This window comes from Falco punctatus (genome assembly GCF_963210335.1).
Source record: "Falco punctatus genome assembly, chromosome: 1".
Taxonomy (NCBI): Eukaryota; Metazoa; Chordata; class Aves; order Falconiformes; family Falconidae; genus Falco; species Falco punctatus.
The window spans coordinates 98,658,604-98,682,605 of record NC_137580.1 but is presented as its reverse complement, the minus strand read 5'-3'; the positions used below and the strand labels follow the sequence as shown (position 1 = coordinate 98,682,605).

General features: G+C 47.1%; 1 protein-coding gene across 5 annotated transcripts in view; it reads right to left on the bottom strand.

Annotated features, from left to right (window-relative positions):
• The window catches only part of TTC28 (tetratricopeptide repeat domain 28), a 191,592-nt gene that overhangs the window by 91,627 nt on the left and 75,963 nt on the right, over nucleotides 1–24,002 (bottom strand). The window lies entirely within an intron of this gene.

The following is a 24,002-nucleotide window of genomic DNA, read 5'->3' as shown; positions in this document are numbered from 1 at the left end:
AGGTACCATCGAACTGGCCAACTGTAAATTATTTTGCTGCTAAACATCTGCTTCATTTCACTTGCCCTACCACTTCTCTGCTTTGTTGTTAGAACACTATTTGGACCGACTCCAGAATAGGTGTCTCATTCTTCAGTGGGGTGCAACAGGTAAGTCCAAAAATGGCAGTTTTCATGCCCTAATACACTGTAAAATCCCTCATACAGGAGCCACACCGAGGGCAGAATGGCTAAGAGACTGTGGACTGCTCCTTCTCCCACACATCAACACTGACGTGAGACAGTGGGAACTAGCCTCATTGAGGAGTTAGTTTTCACCGTGATCCTCAGAGGTTTCAAACTGCTGCTTACAACAGCCATGAAATGAATAACCTACCAGACAGCTCCACTTGTGCCTTCAGAGAAGGGACGCAATGGAGCAGCAGCAGACACCCATCCCAGCGCTCCGCCTCGTGGCCCCGAGATGGGGCAGCCTCCCCTGCCAGCACGGCTCCGGGAACACAAACCAGCACACTGCCTGCACTGCACTACCAGAAAACAATGTAAACTACCTTCCCTTTATTCATCACAGAAATTAACACCTGAAATTACAAACACCAGTTAGCAGCATGTGTTCCTACAGGAAAGAACAGCAAGAGCACTGGCTATATTTCCAACTGTGCTATTAACTCACTGGATTGTTTCAGTGTCACAAAAGTGCCTTGCTTCCCCAATTCCTTGTTATCCCCACTTCTTGAACGTGTGTCTACTTTAAACCCAAAAGCATCAGCAAAATTAATGAAGTGCAGAAGCAAGGTTTCCTCTGACAGATGCAAACAGCTTCTCCCGGCTTCTCTTCCATGGCCAGAAAGCTGCTCCAGGCAGCATCACCTGGGAATCCTTATTCCAACATCTTGTACCTTCAAGTCACAACTGTACTTTAAATAACTGGGATGGGCAGAGAGAACATTTTATTGCAGAACAAACCTGAAGTTCAGAGGCTGCACACTTTTCTAATGACAACCATGCCCACGCTCTCTGCCCAGGGTGAGTAAAGGGCACACTGCTCCTTCCCCACACGTTCTCTCCGTTCTTCGTTTGGCTGAAGTTATCCAAGTGATGACGAAGAAAGGAAAAGCTACATCTGTGTAGACAAGTTCTGGTCTTTCTCACATATCCCATGAGCTCCATTACTTCTGTAAAGTCCTGGCTTGGAAGAAAATATTCTAAACTCTGAGGCATTTGGCGTGCCTTGGTATGGAGACTCCAGCCCTTATTCAGACTTTCCAACCCAAGGAACCCCAGGAGAAATGAAGACATTTCTCTGCACATCCATAGGAAACATTTCCCCTTCATCAGGTGGTGAGTTCATAATATTAATGTTGGTTCTCTTTTCCAAAATTAGCCAGCGTGCACTAAAAGTCCCAGACACCAGAGCACAGCACATACCTTAGCACCGCTTTGCTGGGACATGCTCAGCAGAGGCAGAGCTGGAACCAGCTCTTCGCAACAGCCGCTGCCGCAGCCTCAGGCAAGGCTGGTGCCCCTCACAGTGCTGGGGCTTTCCTGCTCCCGGAGCATTAGATCTGGCCTCCTGAGAAAATTATCAGTGGATGGGTCCGTTCAGACCAGGCCGCCATCCCTCAGAGCACACGCTCAAGCTCTTGCGTTACCAGACTCTTATTTAAGGCTTGCAATCACAGCCTCTTCGGGAGGCAGATCCCCCAGCGACCTGCGTGACATCCTTCAAAAAACCTCCCTACACAATGAAGACTAATGATTTTAACTGTAACGGGAGTCTCACGACTGCTCTGCCCAGCGGAGACAGGAGGTTGCCTGCAGGGCTCAAGGCACGAGGTGTGCCCTGCACACATCCTCTCTGCGATGGCACCGCATCACTCCCAGCCAGCAAGGAGCACAGTCAGCCGGCCCCCAAGACGTGCCACAGCGCCAGGGACGGGCTGGAGTACAGGGCGCCGGGCTGGAAGCGTCTGAGAGAAGGGACCAAGTGCACGCTTAGTTCTTTCTAGTAACAAAAGGGCTCTGCACAGAACGAGGGGCCTCACGGCAGGCGGAGGGAGGAGCAAAACATAGGTCAAGTGAGATAAGCCCAGAAGGTGCAGAGGGTGAAGGAAGGGACCGTCTTCTCATAGTTGCTCGTAATGCTAGGACCGTACAGAAACTGCAGATTGTGCAGACACAGCTACAAACACACCCAAACCGAAGAGGAACGTTCATGCATCACTGTTTACTTCCAGCTAGCAGGAGTTCATTACATCGGGACTCTGATGCAGGCAGGTGGCAGAAAAGCTTCCACACATACGGCAGGACTTGGCCAGCAAAGAGAGGTCATGCATGCCCAGAGGCATGGACTCGGGAATGCCGCAGGAGAAAGCCAGGCACTGCCCTCCCCCAGGGACAACGCCAGGCCAGAGAATGGCAAGTCCCAGTTTACTGAGGCTGCTCAACAGCGGAATGATCTCAAGTGTTAATTCTCCCCCGACTAATAGACACAGCAAAGCGTCCCTACAAAACCAACAGTGTGAGGTTTTTTGCACCAAGGATCCGTTTGGCATTCAGCAACGAAACACCTCGCAGTAACGGCCCCCGCACAACCAGCTCCTGCTTCCACCAGGAAGGCGGAAGAAACCAAGTGGGTCCTCGAGTGCAAGGCACACACCACCCGCAGAGACCTCCTCGGCAGAGACCTCCTCAGCAATGCTCCTGAGGATAAATCCTTCGTTAGCTGCTTCTTGCAGCTTCCTCTTCCACTGGCCTCTCTTTTGGCATTCCCACAGGAGATTTTCTGAAAAACAGTATGTTGCTGTTTCACTGCGGCATTCTTGCAGGACAAATGCAGCGATGGCAAAAACGAAAACGTACCTCTAGGGAAGGAGAAAGTTATAATTACAGTCTGCTAAGGAAATCTCCAGACTATAGGGGTGGCTGTGGCCTCTTCACTTTATGTGAATTATAAAAATGTGAATAACTTTGGGCAAGGGTTTAAAGACAGTAAGCAACAGGAAAATTTCCTCCACAAGATACCAGGAAAAAGCCATGAGAACAAAGAGCAGAAAGCACTGTCTGCTGCTTGCCACCAGTCTACAACTCCATCAGGGTGCCAGGAGGTGAACAAGCAGGCTTAGTGAATAATTGAAGAAACAATAATGAAACCTCAGAATGTCAGAGACATAATACAGTTTTGGAGGTTTCATCACGAAGCCTTTGAATTCCCAAATAAGACACACTGAATAATTTATCCCTGTGTCAATACTGGGTCAGCAGCTGTTCGCTCATAACTAACGATGGTCCAACACGCTTCAAGACACTTGAATGAGTCTGAGCAGATTAACGAGCAGGATCCGGAGGGAAGAGGTGATGGAAACTCAACCCACTCACCCTTCCAAACACTAAGCTCAGATAAAAACACGTAGACCCAGCAGTCATGCCCTGAGCACTGCTCCAGTGCCACCCAGCACCAGCAAGGGAGCAGGAAGGTGCCCCATGCTAGGCTGGCACCCACCACGCTGCCACCAGACCCGTGCTCCAACAATCCAAGCCCAGAGGCTCACCCCAGTTTATGGTGCCCTACCAGTTGCACCAGCCACAGCACAGGGATGGGGGAGAAGGGGGGGGGGGGGGGGGGGGGAATCAAGCCAAAAGAGTCAGCCCCCTCCCTGTGCTGTAAAGCACTCTCTCTCTCACACAGCTAACAGACATGCATCCCAGGAACCCGACTTAATGGCCTTGTTAAGTAGTAAGGTAAGTATATTTGGGGAAAAATAAACATGACTGACAAAATGAACTACGAATCTGCTTCTTTTAATTTGGAATAGCCCCTGCAGGCTCCTGGCTTCACAAGGCAGCGTCTGCCGCCCTGTAGCTGAGCCCCTCCAGCTGCACACCGGCATGAGCTGTCCCCGCAGAACTGCTCCACAAGGCAACGCCACGAACCCCTCGTGGACCTGCTGCGCTCCCACACCAAGTGCTGCCAAACAGAAACGTCGCATACTGTGTTGCGGCCTGATGGACAAAAACTGTGAGGAAAAAAAACAACCTCACACACGCAGTTTTATTAGGATTCCACACCAGTTTCCCAGTTCTTCTGCAACTGCCTGAAGTACAGCATTTGCAGCTCTGGCAGAGGTCGACTTCATTTAATTATGCATGTTCCTCCCAGCATCCAAAACGAACGGCGGAAAAACAGCAGTCCCCAGTCACGGCTCTCCAGTATTAAGTACTACCCACTCAGCAGAATCGGCTGCGTCCGGCACAGCAGGTTTCGGTACCTAATTGTATGTGAAAAACCAGGTAATACACCAAGTCAAGAAGAAAGTGTGAATGAGGACAAAGACCCCACTGAAATACTAATTCTAGTATGATGAGCACTGCACAGCCTTTGTCTGGCCATCATCTGGAACTTGCCAGGCATTTATGTGCCTTCAAGATTTTAACAGCTGATTTTATTGGTTTAGGTTTAATTTCATCATGGGTTTAGCATTCACTGATGGGCAGGCACACACGCAGCAATCCATAGCTGGTTTGTTTAACTGTATGGCAGCAGGTACAAATCCCTCTCTTTCCAAGCGAAATCCCACAATTACCACACCCAACCACCCACGATAGGATCAAAGAGCACCACTTAATCTGCCCTGGAAATCTGCTTTCCTAGAAATCTGCTTCAGATAATACGAATACACGGGCACCTAACACACACAACAAAGCTTGCAGGATTTAAGTCAATTCTCAACCACCAAGGACTTATCCATACATAACAGTCCTGAAGCAGCCCCCATCAATACTAACTGACCCGGTGGCATGAGTAATTACCTCCTAGTTCATCCTTTAAATGACAGAAGAATTCTTCTCAGCTGAGCTATTCCCCTGAGCATCTCCCTGGGAGGAAAGAGCAGCACATCAGAAGCAGAGCTGTGCGCTCGTAGCTTTCCCTGCAGAAAAGGCAAGCACTCGCTAATGAATTCCCCTTTCCACCTAGGCTTACCTTAGCTTTGTAAAGCATCAGATTATTTGGGGGGGGTGGGGGGAAGTAATACATCTAGACTGTGCTCACATTCTTTTGGCTTTGACAATAATAAATGCTTTCTATTGTTTCTCTTAAAAATCTTTTTATCATTTAAGTGAAAAAAAAATAAGATATTTACAGTAAATTTCATGAGGTATTAATTAAAATTTTTAAGATACAACAAGTTCTTCAACATGAGATCTCTTGGTCTCCTATGCTAACCAACAGTCACTGATTCTGCACCACCTTTTAGGAGAGGCTCCTCTTCTTTCTCAAAACTTGACACATTCCGGCTGTTTCAGACCTTGCACGCAGCCCAGCTCCGCTATGTGCTGCTAAACACAAAGCGACCGAAGACGGCCACTCCGCGGGACAGTCACGCTGCGAAGGGCTCCGGTTCCTGCCTAGGGCTAATCCCTGGCAGCTTCACCTCGGTCAGGCAGGTTACGCAGCCAGTTCTGTGCCCATCCCTGCTTCAGGCCCTGGCTCACAGCTACCACACGAGGTCTGGAAGCTGCTTGCAGGACCTCACCAACGCCACTCAACAATTACTTTATTTATGATTATCAAGATAAATTACAATAATGCTGAGGAAAGCATCAAGTGCCCAAATACCTACCGCTGGAGAGCAACCAGAATTCACTACTTGTGCAGAGAAGCCAAACCCCTCGTTGTGCATGGGGAACGTCCATGGCACTCCGAACGGTCCTGACAGCACTCAGTTTAAAGGCTCCTAGTGCCAGCATGGATAAAGTGGGACTGTGCCCCAACGATCTTCAGTAATGCAATACAGAGAAGATTCAAACAATGCCTGGATGCTAAAAAGGGGAGATGGAATGTTTTTAAAAGAAACATTAAAAGTGAGAATTAAGAGTCTGGAAAGATTTGGTCATCTGAATAACGTCAGACAAAGGCAGAAGACAAGGAATGAAGAAATCAAATTCAGCTAAGCGTGCACATGTGTGCGCTCATGCATATGTAACAGAGAAAGACATCCAGCCACAGACCGGTCGTGCTAGCATCATACTGACATCAGAAAACTCAGATTTGTGTTAGCATGTGTACACTGGCATAGAAACAGGGACTAAGGAAAGGTGTAGTTGCCACAACTGCACCAGGGTCACTATGTCCCTGTTCTGTCCCGCAGCAGTTTTTCCTGCAGCTCCATTAAGCAGTCCTTTATTTAATTCTTGCATAATGAAGTGTAAAACAAGAACATCATTCTTTAGGTCTTTGTGAAATACTTCAATAAATAATTCCAAGCTTTTCACTGTATGTCAATCTTTCAAGGCACCTACCCTTTCTCATCACACATCTTCAAATGTACTTTTTGCCATGTGTCAACATGGACATCGCTGTGGAAGATCACAACCACACACTGGCCCTGACAAAAGCCCCTCCAGACCTGTATGTGCTTCTGGCAGTGGATTCCATGGGCAGAACAGGGCAAGCGTGCAGCGAATGCCACCAGAGCACCTCCCCACACTCGCCCTGTCTGTAACTCAGTACCACCTGGAAATAACATGCCCTACATTACTCCTTTATTGTATTTTTAACTCCTTCTGAAGCTTTAATGCCGTTATGTCTCTTCTGTGGCACTGCTGCCCGCACCTGTATGCTCCAACAGCTGCTGGAGATTGAGGATGTACCAGTGATGCCCGGGGACCCAAGGAGGATTGAAAGCAAGTTTCTCCGAGACAAGAGCTGCTCTAACCGCAGGCATAGCAAGACTCCTTAGTAGCTGGAGACATCTCTCTGTCACTTCAGGCAACCGGATTTCACAGCTGGGGACTCAGACAACCAAGCAAGTGTTAAGCTCAGGAAACACGCCGCGATCTGCCTGCTGGACGGTGGCATTGGACCTCACAGACAACCGGCTCGATGGGATCCCAGCACTGCAGCTGAGCAGACCTGCAGAGAACACCCACCACGCTCAGCACCACAGGGCGCCTGCGTAAGGACATGCACGAAGTGCTGTTAAGCCGGAGACAGCAGTCCCATCACGGCTCATGGCATTAGGCAGCAGAGTTCTGCAGAGGTGCATTCTTCATTTCACCAGACAATAAACACGGGAAAGCTAAAAACTCTTCTCTTAATTGAAAAATGAAACAATTAGGAAGTGCCTTTTTTCTGGGAACATGCTGCTTCCACTGCAGCATGACAGAGGTTATTTTGAACTTATTACTTTGGATTCAGCTGTAAGTAATTAAATTTAGTCACAGAAGTCTGATCTATAAATGGAACCTACAAAAGCAATTACCATAGCTTCCATTAGATCAGTAAGCAATAGCAGCTCTGTTTGATGTAAACCGAAAGGAGCATTATTTATACTGCACGAGAAATCACAGTAACTCAGTCCTCTTGCAGAGGTTTCCTTTGAAAATTACAGTTTTCAGTGGAGAGTGTCACAGGTTATAAATTTCAGCCATGCTCTGTTCTTTTGAGTTTAACAGCCTCATGGGCAAAAAAGGCAATCGCATCACACGATTCAAAGGGACCTTTTCTGGCTCCTGTTCTGTACTCCGAAAGCAGACAAAGGAAAAGATAAATTAAATATGCAAGAGACAGAGTAACTAAGCATCAAGATTTTTTGTAAAAAAAATGTATTTTTATACATGTTTTGGCTGCTGTTGCAACCCCAACTATGCAGAAGCTGATGGACCTTTGAACCAGTTGGTACCTCAGCCCAGACCCTGAGCATGCATGTATCCACTTCTCAAACCACCGCTCCAGAACTCGACTTGAAACGTGATTTTGGAACGGGAATGAAACAAAAACACCGAAGACACCAAACTAACAGCCAGGATACTGGGAAGCGCAGCCCTCTGCTCCCACCTCAGGGCACCAACAAGAACGGGCAAGTAAAAATGAGCATGTGACAAAAGCACCTGTCCCAAACACACCAGCAAGGTGCGAATACAAAACTACGTGTCACAGCAGAGCAGACAGCACGTCCCAGAGTTAAGATGACAACCTGATGCTTCCCATTACATAGTCTCCATTTTCTGCCACCTACAAAATTCTGCCAAAGTGATACAGCTGAAATTTCCCATACTGGTTATTGACATGAGATTAATTACCTCAAGAAAGGGCGAAATGGTATGGCCGTTTCTCTGAGCTGCATTGTGGGGATTTTTTCCCCCCAAGTTTAAAAAATAGTTTTTTTTAAAAACCTGCTACTTATTTTCCCTCTGCCTCCTCCAATATTTGGAGCCAGAATCTGAAAATAAGCAAGGATGTCAGAAGTAAATTTGGACAACCTGGAGATCTCATACTCAGGAGGGTCTTGCTCCAGTTCAGCAGTCACCCAACCATCCGAGTCCCTTACGGGTGTTTTTTCACCTCAATGCTGCAAGATATAGGGTCAAAGGAGGACAGATGTTTGGGTCTGGGTGGGTTTTGCCTTTATGGTTTTTTTTAAACACATCTGTTGAGTTACACTAACAAAGTAAATTGAAACAATATTAAAGTATTGATTTATTTTTTAAAATCAAATTAAAAATGTTTAAAAAATGGCAAAAACAAAGGTGTGCAGGCAACCAGAATTCAGGCCTTCCATGTATACATGGTCTCTTTCCCTACTCATACCAACACAACCCCTCCTCCTGGCAAACTGTAAAAACACTAACCAAGACCAAACCCACCCAAAACAACCCAACAAACCACTTGCATTGGGTTTGCATGGCAAGGGTTTGGTAGCAGCGGGGCTACAGGGGCGGCTTTTGTGAGAAGCTGCCAGAATCTTCCCCTATGCCCGATGGAGCCTACGCCAGCTAGCACTTGGCTGGACCCGCCGCTGGCCAAGGCTGAGCCCATCAACCATGGTGGCAGTGCCTCTGGCATAAAGTATCTAAGAAAGGAGGAAAAAATGGCACAACAGCAACTTCAGCTGGAGAGAGGAGGGGAACATGTGAGAGCAGCAGCCCTGCAGGCAGCGGGAGAGCAGGAGGGGCAGCAGGGGCTCCCAGCACCAGAGCAGAGACACACACCCCCCCCACACAGCCCAGGGGAAGCCCACGGGGAGCAGATCCCCTCTGCAGCCTGGGCAGGACCCCATGCTGGAGCAGGGCAGAGGGTGAGGACCCTCCTCCTGCAGAGGAAGGAGCAGCAGGAACAGTGGGCGATGGACTAACCACAGCCCCCTCTCCCATCCCCCTGCACCCTGTGCCGCTGGCAGGGAGGAGGGGGAGAATTTGGGAGTGAAGTTGAGCCTGGGAAGAAGGGAGGGGTGAGGGGAAGGTGTTTTTAAGTTTTGTGTTTATTTCTCATTATTCTACTCTGCTTTGACCGGTAATAAATTGAACTAATTTCCCCAGGTGACATCTGTTTTGCCCATGACGGTAATTGGTGAGTGACCTGCCTGTCCTTACCCTGACCCACGAGCCTTTCGCTGGATTTTCTCTCCCTGGCCCAGCTGAGGAGGGCAGTGATGGAGCAGCTTCGGTGGGCACCTGGCCCCCAGCCAGGGTCACCCCACCACAGCGCTATAAACAAACTCTGGCATTTCCTATTACGAGAAGGGTTGTTTGATCCAGCAGCCTTCAGGTTTTACAAACTCCTCCGTTTGTTTTCAATTCCCTTCTAGCGATCCCGCTAGTCTTTTACTTTTAAAAGTCAGATTTTAGGCACATCACACTCCCTATCTCACCCAGCAGGGACGATGTAATGGCAGCTGAACATAACAAAACAGGATGTTCCTTTAGTATAATAAATACAAACCTCTGCCTGCTGCCTCGTCCCTCACAAGGGAAATTCCAGGCTTCAGCGTGCATTACACACACCGCACAGACGAACACAAAAACAGAGGGAGAGAAAGGGGAGTGATTTCCCACTCTCAGGAAGACGTCAGGACCCTGTCTTTGCACGACCACTCACCCATGAGCTCTGTACTCACGAGTGCGTTTATATTGCACGCTGCAGGTAGCAAGCGCTTGTTCTTTTTAGTCTACAAGCTGGGAAAAACCCTGAACAACCACAACTGCGCAGCACCAAGACTGAACTAATGGAGTCTATTTCTGCCGGGTTCATTTGCAGCAGAGATGGAAGGCAGGACAAGCCGGTGCCTGCTTGCAGGACATAGCGGTGCTGCTGAGAGCACAGCGCTTCACACCCTGCACGCTGCTGCACGAAGAGCAAGCTCCAGACACTGCACTGTCTGAGATGTCTCCTTTTCCCCTCCATTTTCTATCTTTCTGCACAGGCAAAGACATGTACTGGAAGCACAGCAGTGACTGATGCCGGAGAAACAGCTTATATGTGCTGCCTCTTGTCAAGAAGATGAAGAGCCTGCTTTTTGGTGGAAGTGAGATCTGCCACATGCTCAACAAATTTGAATCCCCAGCTGGAATTGCAATCCAGGGAGCCAGGCAGCAGAAGGTCATTGCAGTAAACTCCTCTGTGCTCAGATATTAGTACCGCCGTCAATATTACAATGCTCACCTTCATGGTACTGGCAAGGATAACCACCTACTTTTCTTTATTGCAATTCCTTTTGCTTCACAGAAGAAAGCAGAAAAAATAGTTTGTTAGCAAGGACAACAATTAACTGAGTAATAAAGATCAGAAGCACTGCACATTGTAAAGCCTTTGCTTGGTTTTAAAGGAGTTCTTTGACTATTAATGACATTGTGCAATGAGGTCTGCAGCAGCACGGCAGCATTAGAAATGATTCACTGCCACAAGTCACTTCTCAACCAACGTACCCAGGAATGCACAATTCCGCAAGCTTTTCCTGATCAATTTCTGTGCATAAAAACTCAGGGAAGGCACAGGATCCGTGAGGAATGAACACAGTTGTTACAAATATCTTACAGGACATTCACTATCAGATGTTCTCATTTTCCATGCAATCCAAAAATTGTAATTCTCATTTGATAACATGCTGGAGTCATTCTTCAGCGGGGCTGAACACACAGGTATTGCACATGTTTATGCTCCTGTGGGAAAACTGCGAACACATAGCCTGGAAATCTCTGGTAAGTGGGCCATATGACATTTTCACACAAGAGAGTCTGCAATCAGAAAACAAGTCAAATGTACATTAGTAGATCAGGAAATCCTCTAACAATCTCTTCAGGACAACTGCTTTGAACTAGAGCCTATTAAGCCTGACTAGGACAAAATTATTCTGAGGACCATCTTGGTATTTGCAGTCTAACATTGTGTTAGAAGTCTCTCCATGAAAAACAAACAAACAAACAAACCAACCCCAAAACAAAACAAAAACCCTAACAATCCCAAATTAAAAAAAAAAAAACAAAAAAAACCACAATACACACCCCACCCCCAACAAAAAATATTTTAATAGAAAACCTGAAAAATTTACTGTCTGGAAAAAACAGTTCACCATAAGACTGCCTTCTTGCTAGTGGAACAACCACTGCCCTACATTAATATCAGCAAATACCCATTTGGTTTCTAGGCTGACTGCTCACACATCTTCCTTTGGGGAGATGGAAAGCTTAGAAAAGTGGCATATCAAACAATGATGTTGAGATGTTATTTTGTGACTGCATTTCCTAAACAACTGAGAGATTTGTATAGTTATCCAGTGGAAAGGCACCCAACAGCCACCAAATCCTCAAAAAGAACATCTGCTCTGTACGTGGCAAACACAGTCTCTCCCCTCACCTGGCATTTTCATGCCAGACACAGCGTTTTAACCCTGCAACCTCTTATCACTAATCTATCCTAGATAGGGATGCAGTAGTTAAATAGGGATCTGGGTAGCTCTAAATGTTTGTTCCTTCAATAGTAGTTTTATTTAAAAAAAAAGAAAGAGTAATTCCTCAGGGTCTGATGGTTTAAATTTTAATCATCTCCCTTTTGCCCTTTCACATGAGTGTTCCCAAAGGAAATTCAGCTTCAAAGCACCACTACCTCAAGCACCTGAATCAATAAGCTTTGCTCTGAAATACACAATAGCAAGGGAACACACTATCCCCATTCGCTTTTGAATACACGTCCCCATCCTACACTCATCCACTGTTCCCCCTTTCTCCACACACGCACTCCTGTCACATCAGACACACGCACCGCTTGCCCCATTGCTCCTAAGCTGCTTCTCGCTAGTGCTGGCCCGCGCCGGAGCTGAGCGCCGGAGCTGAGCGCCGGAGCTGAGCCAGCCCCGGCAGAGGCCAGCGGGTGGCCGGGCAGCACAGCCGGCGGTGGCCACAGAGAGCAGGTGGGCATCGGCTGGGCGAGGGGGAGTTGGGAGCCCAGAGGTGAAAGCGCCCTGTGCTGTTCTCGCTGTCCACAAGTCGGAGGGTTACAACGTGAGGACAGGGACAGGGCAGGCTCACAGAGGAGCAATACCACAGGCATGCCAGCAGCAAGCCCAGGACCCCTCACGCCGGCAGGCAGCAGGCAAACTTCCAAAGCGGCTCTGGCATTTAAGAACCTGAATTAACACCAAAGTGGAGTCTTTCTTAAGCCCAGTTTCCCAGCTCTATCTGCTACACCCTGTCTTGCAGGGTTGGTGCTGTGGTTTAAGGCTGGCAGGCGGCTCAGCCCACCCAGCCGCTCGCTCACCCCCCACCCCCCCCAGGAATTTGCCCACTTCTGCAAAGAGAAGCAAGCGCAGCACTCGGGAAGGCACTGACAGATCACACTGCTCTGAACACGTGCATACGTGGGCTCACGCCCCTGTAACTGCAGTTTGATAATTATAAGCTCAGTCTTTCCCTGAACTTCTCGAAGGTTTAATCCTGTTTACCAGTCACATGAAGCATACCAGTCCAGAGCAGTTGTAGTCTCCTCAAACTGAGGATTTATTATTCCCAGCTAGACAGGAAAAATTAGAGTGCTACAACAGCTTATACTGGCAAAGATATGATAGAGTAATGTAAAAGATTTGCTTTAAATTAACAATGGAATAGAAAATGCAGAGTTAGTGATGACACACAGTCCTGCTCCCAGGCTTTGGTACTATAACCAGCTGGGAAGGAAAACTTTTAAGCCAGCCCAAAAGACCCCATACAGCCACCACTTCAGTTAAAATAAATTTTAGCTTGAAGGCAAAGATTCAGCTGGAACTTAAGTCTGAAATTGCCAAAATGTGTTCTGCATTTATTAAGATATTATTAACATCAGTAGAAAAAATAACCAATCAGCTCATACAGAAGCCTAGACTCACTTAACGGTTGTTAGGAAAGTGATTCAGTGGGAGAGGCATGAACGTAACTGCCACGAGGTGCAAGAGCACAGGACACGCCTGGCAGAGTATACACTCTGAAAGAACCATCCTGGAAACATCACCTAAAATATCACTAATCCCTGCAATTGCTAATTCTGAAAGTAAAGTCCTAGATCCCACCTTAATATCTAGGCTGTAGTCCAAACTTCTGAATCATGCAACTCAACTACTGGCCCTGCCCAGTACTTATCTTTTGAAATCCCAGATAGCTGCAGAAGGATGAACGGTACAGGCAGGTGACCTCCATCAGCCCGATTACGTTAATCCTGATGAAAAAGCTGGGAAAGGCCTGTTTCTCACCATGTCCTACCTGCAGCTTTGTCCAGCAAGTCTCACCTAAATCAGATGCTAGACCTTGTAGACGTGGCCACCAAGGCTGAAGATACATACAACCACAGGGTGAGTAATTTCTGCACCAGGCTTGGCTTCATACTCTTACCTCTATCTAGAACATTTTATGTGTGTTCATCAGTGAAACTAAAAGCAGTAGCTTAAGACGTTGCATTTATAGCAAGAGACAACTAAATACCCTAACATCTTATTGTTGGGAAGTTTCCCTATTTAACAGCTGTCTCTCCCTTGCTAATGTAATCCCACTCCCCCCATCATCCCACCCTGAATAATCTCTCCCCGACCCTTCCCTGTTTATACACGTTCAATATTCACAGACTTTCATGTTCCCGTTCACTGTCAGTTATCCAAATGATACAAATTTAGCCCCTTTGATCTTTCCTCATACATCAGTCCCTCCAGGCCCCTAATCACTTTTTTCACTCTTCTCTGAACTCCCTCCAGTAATGATGTGATTCTAATCCTCTGAAAGGAGAGGCTTTTGGCTGCAGTTCTTCACACAGATGCGAGCAAACTAATTCAGAGCGACTTCACAAGCTCCGTGCGTAGCACTGTCACCAGCCGCCAAGCATTAAACCACGACACTGAAACAAAGATGGAATTGTCTCATGAACACTAGCCATGCCAGAAGCTGAAAAAAAAACCACAACGAAGATTAAAATGATGAACTGATTAGCACTTTATACAGCCAACAGGACTTTGTGTAAAAGCCACGTTTAGGAGACAGGCACAGTTGCCTGGGGGAGTCCCAGGATCTTACAAACCTGCAGTTTATGTAGCAGCCTCACAATAAATACAGCAGCTGAATGGTGTAGAGTAAGCACTGGGGTCTTGCTCACAGCGCCCCAGACTTGTTTAGGAGTCACCACGTGCCATCTTGCAGCGGCTGCATTTCAGTGACAAGTGACCTGGACCCTGCTCGTACCAGCAAAGTCCCTGGCAGCCCACCAAGGGAGGCCACCGAAGGCCCCAAGGTGGCATGACCTATCAGTGCTGTCATTCAAGTCCATTTTGGAAGAGTTTCCAAATTTAAAGATTTGTTGTTAAAGGAGTTAAAGCCACATTTTTAAAAAACAAATACACATGGGTATATTTGTAGCTGACAAAACCCATGTCTTAGCATATACCAGTTGGTGTAGCTGGTGTACCACTTCCCTTCTAAAAACACCTCTTGTGTATCGATCTAGACAGACCACAGACACGAGGCACGAGTAGCAAGTATAACATAACCATGGAGAAAAGAAACCAGAGGTGCTATACACACCACTTGGTAGAGTCAATTCAATAAAATCTAAAAGACAGTGAAGTAAAGTAATGAGCTCTAACTTTATCTGCTCAGTTTGGAAATAACCTACAAGTTGGAAAATAATATTAAATCTCTCCCCAAAAACACAGCAATCCAATTTTTAAAACTTCAATTATTGTTAAAATATTGCTTTAATTAGTAGTTCACTGGCTGACTGCAGTAAGTAGCACATCTTCACGCTGTAAGAAAATTTTGAGGGTTTTTTGCAGTTTTCCTCCTTTTATTACAAGTTTCTTCCTCTACCACCTATGAGACAAATGGAGGGGATCTGAGACAACTTCCTTGCACAAACTGGGAACAAATTTGTCCGTATGCTACTTCCACACATTTTCACTACAACCGGACTGCAGCAACGCTATGACAGCTCCAGCTCCTGCCTTTTCCTGCGCAGAGCAGGGGCCCAAGCTCCCCAACTGCCCCAGCCAACCTTCTGCTTCCCCACACAGTCACCCCTGGCTTTAGCAGGCAGGTTGCAAAGGAGATGGAGGAATAACTAACACCAAACACGCTGCACGGTCAGATTTGGGATGCGGAGGACAAGGAAGGAAATGCATTAACCAAGAGAACCAGATGAAGCCGCAGCTCCTTTTGTCTCCCTTCAGCACAACTCGTCTCGAAAGCAGAACAAAGCAGCAGGATGTAAGCACTGATTGCTTCAAAGAGGTGGTTATATTAATTCCACTGCCCAAGAGACCTAAGACTACTAATCAGAAATTAATCCTGATGCAGGGAATCTCACGGTAAGGGAAGACCTCATGTCGAAAATTAGGGACACGACACAGTGCAGTCAGGCTACGCAGACATTTGTGCCCGTCTGAAGGGCACCAAGCTTGCCTCGTGTTCCAGCGCCAGGCTGCCTAGCTGAGTCAGGAACAGTTTCCCACAGTCAAATTCAAATGGACAAATGACTACTGACCTGAGAGACATTGCAGCATGTTTCCGGCTAACAACACAAGGCACACTTTAACGTAACAAAGAGTTCAACCGCAAGGTATTCCTGCTCTCCTGCCTCAAGAGGAACTGATCCAGGTCACACAAGCGCATGCACAAATCTGTGTCTGGTTCACCGACCATCAACAGTACAGCTCCACAAACATCTGTGCTGGCCCTGCTGGCACGGAAACCATCCCTGAGCAACGAGTCCCCTACAAGAGCGCTAGCAGCGTACACCTGCTTATCCCGAAACCACAGTCTGCAGGGAAGGCAGTGTTTTCAGAGCACACTTCATGGCTTCACATACTGACTGGGGCAGACTATTCCAAACATGCTGTGCATCACAGCGGGTTTCTGACCGCTGAACAAGTTTTCACGCTGTACAAGAGCACCAAAGCCTGTTTGCCACATGCCAGTACAAAACACAAGGTAACTCTAAGCCGTCAAATGAAGGACTCTAACTTGACTCAGTATTTCTGCTTTGATTTAAGGATTCTTCCAACTACTCTACATTATCTCTCCCTGATTAGAAATCCATCAGCAATGGTCCCACATCCATTTGAACCGCAGCAAAATCTGAATTCTCCCTATTCTTATTACCACCAGGTAATTCACCCCTAAACCATTCTAACCCTCTCAGTGTATCTCACATCTACGTGGAAGTGCGTTTAGCCAGCGTGCAAGCATTTCTGTGTCCTCAAGTATCAGACTTGCAAACTAGTTCAAATGCCTCACCAGTCACGCTGAGCAGAGCCTACTTGCAGCCTTCAGGAACTCCTCACAATCGGAGCCTGCAGGGGCAATGCTGGGGCCTGGGCACCCAAAGGCACTGCAGGTAAAATAGCACATGGCATTGCTACTGACATCTGAGAACCAGACAGCCCTGAGACTCCGTCTGCTTCATCAGACAGGACACAACGAACCACCCATGCTTCACACAGCCCAGCCGCTAACCAGCCAGCGGTTCGGTAACCAGTGGTTACCGGTTAACTAAGCCAAATCACTCCAAGTCCGACCAAAAGAAAGGGGGGTTTGGAGCAGACAACCTTTAAAGGTGCCTTCCAACCTAAACTATTGTATAATTCCATGATTCTACAATAAGTAAACTAAGTCCTGAGACTCTACGGTCACTGAGGAACAAAACCAACTAATACGGCGTTACGGATTTCCAGCAGAACAGCCTCTCTCGGTGGTATTTTCCATGTTCATAGCTCATTGCTTACGAGGCTCAGAGGACCATGATCCTACCCTAGCTTTCACACGAGTCAAAGCATTGATACAACCCCTCTGCCACTCCATCTAACTCCTTACATGCTCTTTACTACACAGCAGCAGTCCTCGGTATTTTAGACTGTTTCCCCTAGCGCACTTTCTAGCGAGCACATGAATAAACTATGACAAATTGACTAATTTGACAACCAGTAAGTAAATACCTTTTAAATTCTTTCTGCAGATGTGCTGCCTGATGAGCGTATTCTTCGCTACAGTTAAAAAAACAAATTTCTGACAAAGTAAGGCATATTTATCAAAATCCACAGGACCCTGCCTGTCACAGAACTTCCCACTTAATGCACAGGGTCCCTAATCATACCAGAATTCCATATACTCCTGTCTGATCAGTTACCCTCTCATAGCTGGACCCCACGTGCACACCAGCACTTCTTCTCCGGGCAGGATGCAGATCTCCTGCCTCCTCACACATCATGTGAAAGCCAGGAGAAGCCTTATGCAAAAAGCAGATGGCAGAGACAGATCACAATGCTGCATTTCAATGATTAAAAGGTATCAAAGGACGAGCGAGTCAGCTTCTGTTGGGCCACAAAGTGTTACATCCAAGCACCATGTGCCTGGAAGGGCACAAGGTACTGCGCTCATAGCACGGAGGAGATGGAATTCATCAAAGCAGGATTCAAACCAGAAAAATGCTGACGGAAGCGCAGCGATAGGAGTCACGGCAGAGGGAGACGCCATCTCAGCACCAGTTTAATGGCCACTGGTGATACGTCTCCATGGCAGCGAAGGCTGCAGCAAAACTGCTGCCGAGAAGGGATGGGTCTGATCACTGAGGGCTGGGAGGCTCCACAACAAACACCCCAGCTGCAGCAGTCTGGCTCGCTCCCTTCTGCGTCTCGGAACGGCAGACTCGAGATAAATAGAAATGGAAACCCTCTGGGAGCCGGTCCACAACAAAGACAGCTCATGAACCTCAGCGCCGCAGACCTGTCCCTTCAGATGGGGGCTCAACAGAGAACAACCAGGTGCAGGGCTGCAGGGTATCAGCCCTGGGACAAGAACCCCACGAACAGGTTCGGGTGATTCAGGGACAAGTGATGTTAATGCAGATTTAAGTCATCTTCTGCACAAGTCAAGAGCTTCGATGCCATCTGCACCCAAACCACCTAACAAGTCTGGGCTGGACGCCTCCCGGGAGCCAATGCTGTTCAAAGGAGAACGCTGTTTTCCAACGGAAGCAAGTATCAGGGCAAGGACGTGCCTGGGTTCCACTGGAACCTGCATTTGTCAGATGGGTTCAACTGGGCACAGCAAGTCAAACAGCAGCAAACATGGAGGGGAGCGGGGACACCTCCCTGCACACTTCTGCCGATTCCCAAAGACCCAGACAGCCCTGGGATGCAGCCTGACATTAAGACAACCACTGTTTTGACACTTGGCACAAATGGCACTAGGCACATTCTGGCTCCAAAGGGATGGACTAGTACATCGGTGTACGTGGCACAGATTACCTCGGGCTGGGGTCCAGATTTTTTTAGAAGCTACTAGGGAAGCCACAGATTTTCCACAAAAGTGGATAGGTCAATGACCAGCAGGACTGTACAGATTCTAATAGTCTGGCTAATAATGTCTCTGGAGATACCTGCAAGATCTGGGGTCACTTATGCTGCATTGAAGCACAAGTCTACAAAGAGGGTACAGGTTAATGCAGCTCACAGGAACATCTACAATGGGGTGAATCCTAGTTTTAGCTGCTTATTGGAACAAAAACATTAATCAGTCAATGCTGAGATGATTAACGGGATAAGATTAAGGTTAAAACTAGAAAATCTATTAACCTATTTAAGAAATAAATGTTGTACCTGGCAGGTCATAAGTCTTTTAAGCCTCAAGGGTTTAGATGCTCTAAGCAAACAGGAGACTGACTCATGCAGCCAAAGGCTCTGCACGACCAACTGAACTGCATTCATCTTGCCACATCAGAAGCCACATTATCTTCTCCCTAAACTGAGTGGGGTGTGCCACAGACCATCGCTTCAGCTTCAGCTGCCACAGACATGACGTACCACAGCCACTGCATGCGGTGGGACCTGGGAGGAAAGTCTGAGCTAGTAAGGGATCGCTACGTACTGCAGGAAGCAGAGAAAAAAAAACAGAAATCAGCATCTGGAATGGCAGATTCAACTTTATGTCTGTATCGTAACAACTATGAATTCAGCTCATAACAGAAGTTATAGTCAGAAAACTAAATTCACCCAGTCTGCCTGTGCCAGTCTGCATATATGCTTGTCATTCAACTGCCACACTTATCCATTCACTGTATGTTGTCAGAATAATTGGAAGGAATTTTAATTATGCCTCAGAAGACATATCTTCTCATGGAGACAGTGACACACACAGAGACAGGTCCACCTCCATCTTTCAGTCTAATTTCCCTTAGGAAAATTTCCTTCTAATGCATTCATTCACATCAGACAACCTACACAGAGCAACTCTCCTGACTGCACTAATTGTCAAAGTTTGGTGTTTATCACTTCCTGCTTCTGAAAGCCACGTACAGAGCCAGTCAGGATTGTGAGAGCCCAAAGACAAACTATGCAGGAGAATAAAGAACCACAGAAATGAGAACAGAAATGCTGAAGATGCCAGGGGTCCAGTACTTTCGAAAGGCAGATTTGGGAATATCAGGAACTTCATCACCTTGATAAAGAACACAGCTCAATACACAACCCGTACATGAAATTCCATAATAATCCATACCCCAGCCCTGATGAGAATGCTCAGTTGTGAGATATAATGCAAAAATATAGTTGGATAACTGGAATCAAGTAGTAATATAGCGCATTGCACTTTTCACAAGTAACTACAGGTTGTCATGCCTGCTGGATTCTGAGGTGCGGGCAACAAAAAAAAAGTAAAGAAAAAAAAGTCCAAAAGGCTCAGCTGGAAGTATTTACTTTGAGACTTATGACAGATGGTTTTCCTCAACAGCAGAGCTAGAATATGAAGAAGTAACAGGAAAACAAGCGAAAGGGCTGTCAGACCTGACCAGGCAGCCCCTGCAACTTATTCTGCACGCACTGTTCAGTAGGACTGCCAAGCATCTCCGAGACAGCGCCATCCAGAAGAGACAGCAGTTGCCAATGCTTTTGTGGTTTGGACCTTGGAAAAATGGAGAATAAAATGACAGTGAGTCAACCTATACCCAGGAGTCTCAAACTTAAGCATGACTGCAATTAACCATGTACCACCACAATGGCATCAAGACCTCATCTCAGGTGAAACTGGACACGGCTGTCTTTGCTGCCAAGACCCTTGTTCTGCAACAGTGCAAACCAAAAAGCATTCCTACTCTCCGAAGACTAGAAAACAAGGGAAAAGCTAAAGTAGTATCTGGAGAAATTAGTAATAGGAAGAGCACTGGACTTCTTAGCAGAACTGTAAAAAATTTACCTTGCCTTCCTCCTTTACTCATGCATCACATACTAGATTCTCTTCTTACAAAACCTGCTTATTAGTCACCAGACTGATGAAGCACATGGCTGTCCTCAGCAACGTGCCTCCCCACACCAGCTGGCTCCAACACCCGTGTCAGTCTGATGAGCTGCCATCATTAGCCTCCCAGGGAGAGCTCCTCCACTTCGCTGGAGGCCAGATGACGGTCTGGTTCCCCTTCACTCCCTGGGTGCCAATCACAGTGACGTTTGTCAGCAGCTCAGACTGCCCAGAAAGGCTGACACCAAAGCTCCAGCGAATTTCACCTCCTGAACCAGGAGGGCTGGTGACAGCACCCATCCCGCCCCCCGCGCCAGGCCAGCCAGACCCACCTGCCAAAGCACCCCGAGACTTCGCCCAGCTCCCACGCTCCTTCTAGAAGCAAAGTCTTGATGCAAAGCTTCCACACACAGAAGAACAAGCTACATCCCTACAAAACCTGTTCAAATGCTTTTTTACGACCAAAACTGTACATTTCTTCTATTTGAAATGAAGCTGTCAAGCATGAGCCCTTGTTCTGCCTTACCTCAGGACAAGGCTGTTGGGTGACAAGGGACTTCACAACACAAACTCTTCCGCACCCGAGCACGCGGCAGGGCTTTTCACACCTGGAGCCCTTCTCGTGGTCAGCAGAAGGGCCAAACGCTGAGATGGAGTTGTAAGCACAAACCAGCTTCTGTTCACAGGGTCGCTCCCCAGAACCCTGTCAGCTCGGCCCAGCTGTAGGCCAGCAATCGTGCACGATGCTGTAGTCTGACACTGCAACCAACACATCCTAGTAGGCGAGGTCCCCGCTAGTGACCCAAGGACCATGCCTCGTATTGGTCTGCCAATTCTCAATCATTTGATCACGTCATGGCAGGAGAAGAAGACATGCATGGGAAGAACGGAGTAACTCCCTGCTTACTGCAAGCTACATGACACTGGGTATCCGAGGAACCTGCGAAGACTACGCACTACCTGCGTTCCCCGAGAAACCACTGACAACCTGCAGCAGCCAGCAACTAAGAAAAACACAGACGCTCACCCGCTTGTCCTGTGAGTGGGACAGAAGAGCAGAGGCAAGAAGACTCGTAGGTCAAGGCAGTTTAATAACCAAAGGAAAGGGAAAGAAAACAACACATGAAGCAATGCAAAGGCAATCACTCACCACCTCCCACAAGCAGACTGATGCCCAGCCAGTCTCTGAGCAATGGCTACCCCCCTCCCGCCTCCATTTCCACTGCCGAGCGCAACGTCATATGGCATGGAATATCCCTCCAGTCACTTTGGGTCAGCTGTGTCCCCTCCCAGCCCCCAGTCCACCTCAGGGGCCAAGCAAAAAACAGAGAAGGCCCCAATGCTGCACAAGCCCTGTTCAGCAATAGCCGAAACACTGGTGGCCTTACCAGCACTGCTCTGATCACAAATCCAAAAGACACCACATTCCACCGTAGCCAGAGCCCTCTGCCAGACTGACACAACCACCCCAACTGTCCTCCTCAGCACGGAGCTCACCTATCAACCACAGCACAAATGCTGGGTTTCATGGCACACATAGAAGAACAACCAAAAACTCCAGGCACACAGCTAGTTTACCTGTGCCAACTACGAATGAACCCAATACGATGGCCAGAATCTCTGTGTATCATTAGCACGCGAATGGCTTTACCATCAGCCTTCCTAGCCGCTATGTCTGTAGTTAACTACAGTCAAACATGGGCAGTCAACTTACTAGTGAAGTACTGAGCACATCAGGGCACAGTGTAAACTTCAAAGGCTGCCCCTCTGGGATGAAATAACAGGCCAGAACAACTGTAGCTTTGGGGAACTTTACATCTCTCTCACTGAGTGCCTGTGAGAAATGTTAAGTCTTTCCCTACATTTCTTTACCGGCCAAAACATAGGTGTATTGATTCTAAGCACTGCACACATCCATGTCCAAAACAACAGACCTCCAAACTTTGGGGAGAGAGGACTTCATAGGCACATGGCTGCAGAAGACAGTAACCAGGCCACCGGAGCACCACCTTACTAATTATCTCAGAGTGGCCATTTACTACATAACCAAGGAAGAAAGAGTGTCAGCCTTCAGCAAAGCTGTCCTCAGCAGCTTATGGAAAGCTTCTCTAAGCCATGATGCAATTAACTGTCAAGAAAGTGCTGAGGCAGGCAGAATTAGGAAGCTATAACAAAACAAGTATATAATCCTACACCATTTACATTTAAAACTGCTGAATTGCTTATAACAAAGTGCTGTAGCATGTTTACAATTTTATTTCATAAGATCTAGATGTTTCATCCCCTGAGCAGGACAAATTGAAACAATCCAGCTTCCAAGCCAAAATGGGAAAAAGACTCAAAAAAAGGCACAACTCTTCACAGCTTCCTGACCTGGGTGGGAACACTCACCACGCTGAGCCCCCAGCACACCCCCAGAGTCACCGTGACAATTCAGAACCACTAAAGAAGCAGTTACCCCAGACGTTCTTGATTAGCTCAGAGGAGATCTGAGTAATGTACAGTACAGAGATCACCGGGTTCAGGAAACACTTTTGCATAAAAAGAAGGGTGCAAGAGCTTCAACATCCTTGATGCAAAATCCAGTCAACTGGCAGAGAAAGAAAAGCAACTGTTGCTAAATTGTTAAAAAAGCCTTGAAATCTTGTCTGTTTCCTCAGCATTGAAACAGATACCAGAGGGCACACACAATCAACACAGTAACTATCCTTGAAATTAATTTATAGTATAAATAGCCTATCCCTTCTTGCCTTAACTCTCTAAATTGTAATTGTCAAAATGTTATCCTCCCCCAGTTCATGTATTATCCCATGACAGAACACCAAGAGAGCTCTTTTGAATCACTAAACTGTACAAAATTCCCATTACCCTAAAAGCCTCACAGTAGACTAGAAGACACTAGCTTCTTTTAAAGGGGGGGGGGGGGGCAGGGGCATAGGGTGAGGGAAAACAGACATTTCCTACAGACTCTGAAGACTTCTATTGCAGTCTATTAAAAAGGAAAAAACACACACACACAAATGCATCTTTCTTAAAAGATAGTAGAGGTATGACAAGGTCCTAAGCTTAAGCTACAATGTCAGAAAAAGAACATGCACTATTCACGCTGACGCCTTCGGCAGTCCTGGCATAAAAATGGTAGGGCAAATCCAGATCCAACAGCTATCAAAGCTGATGGGAATTTCACTGCTTACTCAGATGAGTTTTAGATTGGACTGCTGGGCTGAAACTGCTGCTACTGATTGCTCAGAAGATAATGCCTGCTTGCAAGGAAAGCAACACACAGACCCCACAGGAAGCTTTTAATTTCTGCCAGCTACACACAGGTACAGAGTAAACATTTAAGAAAAACATAAAAAGTGACACCTGTACTCAAAAAAACTCACCATCATACAACCAGCTGCACCAAGATGTGTGACACACCATGACCTAACGCTGAAAAACTTTGGTAGCCTTAACAGCTGGCCTTACCAACCCTTGCTCCGACAG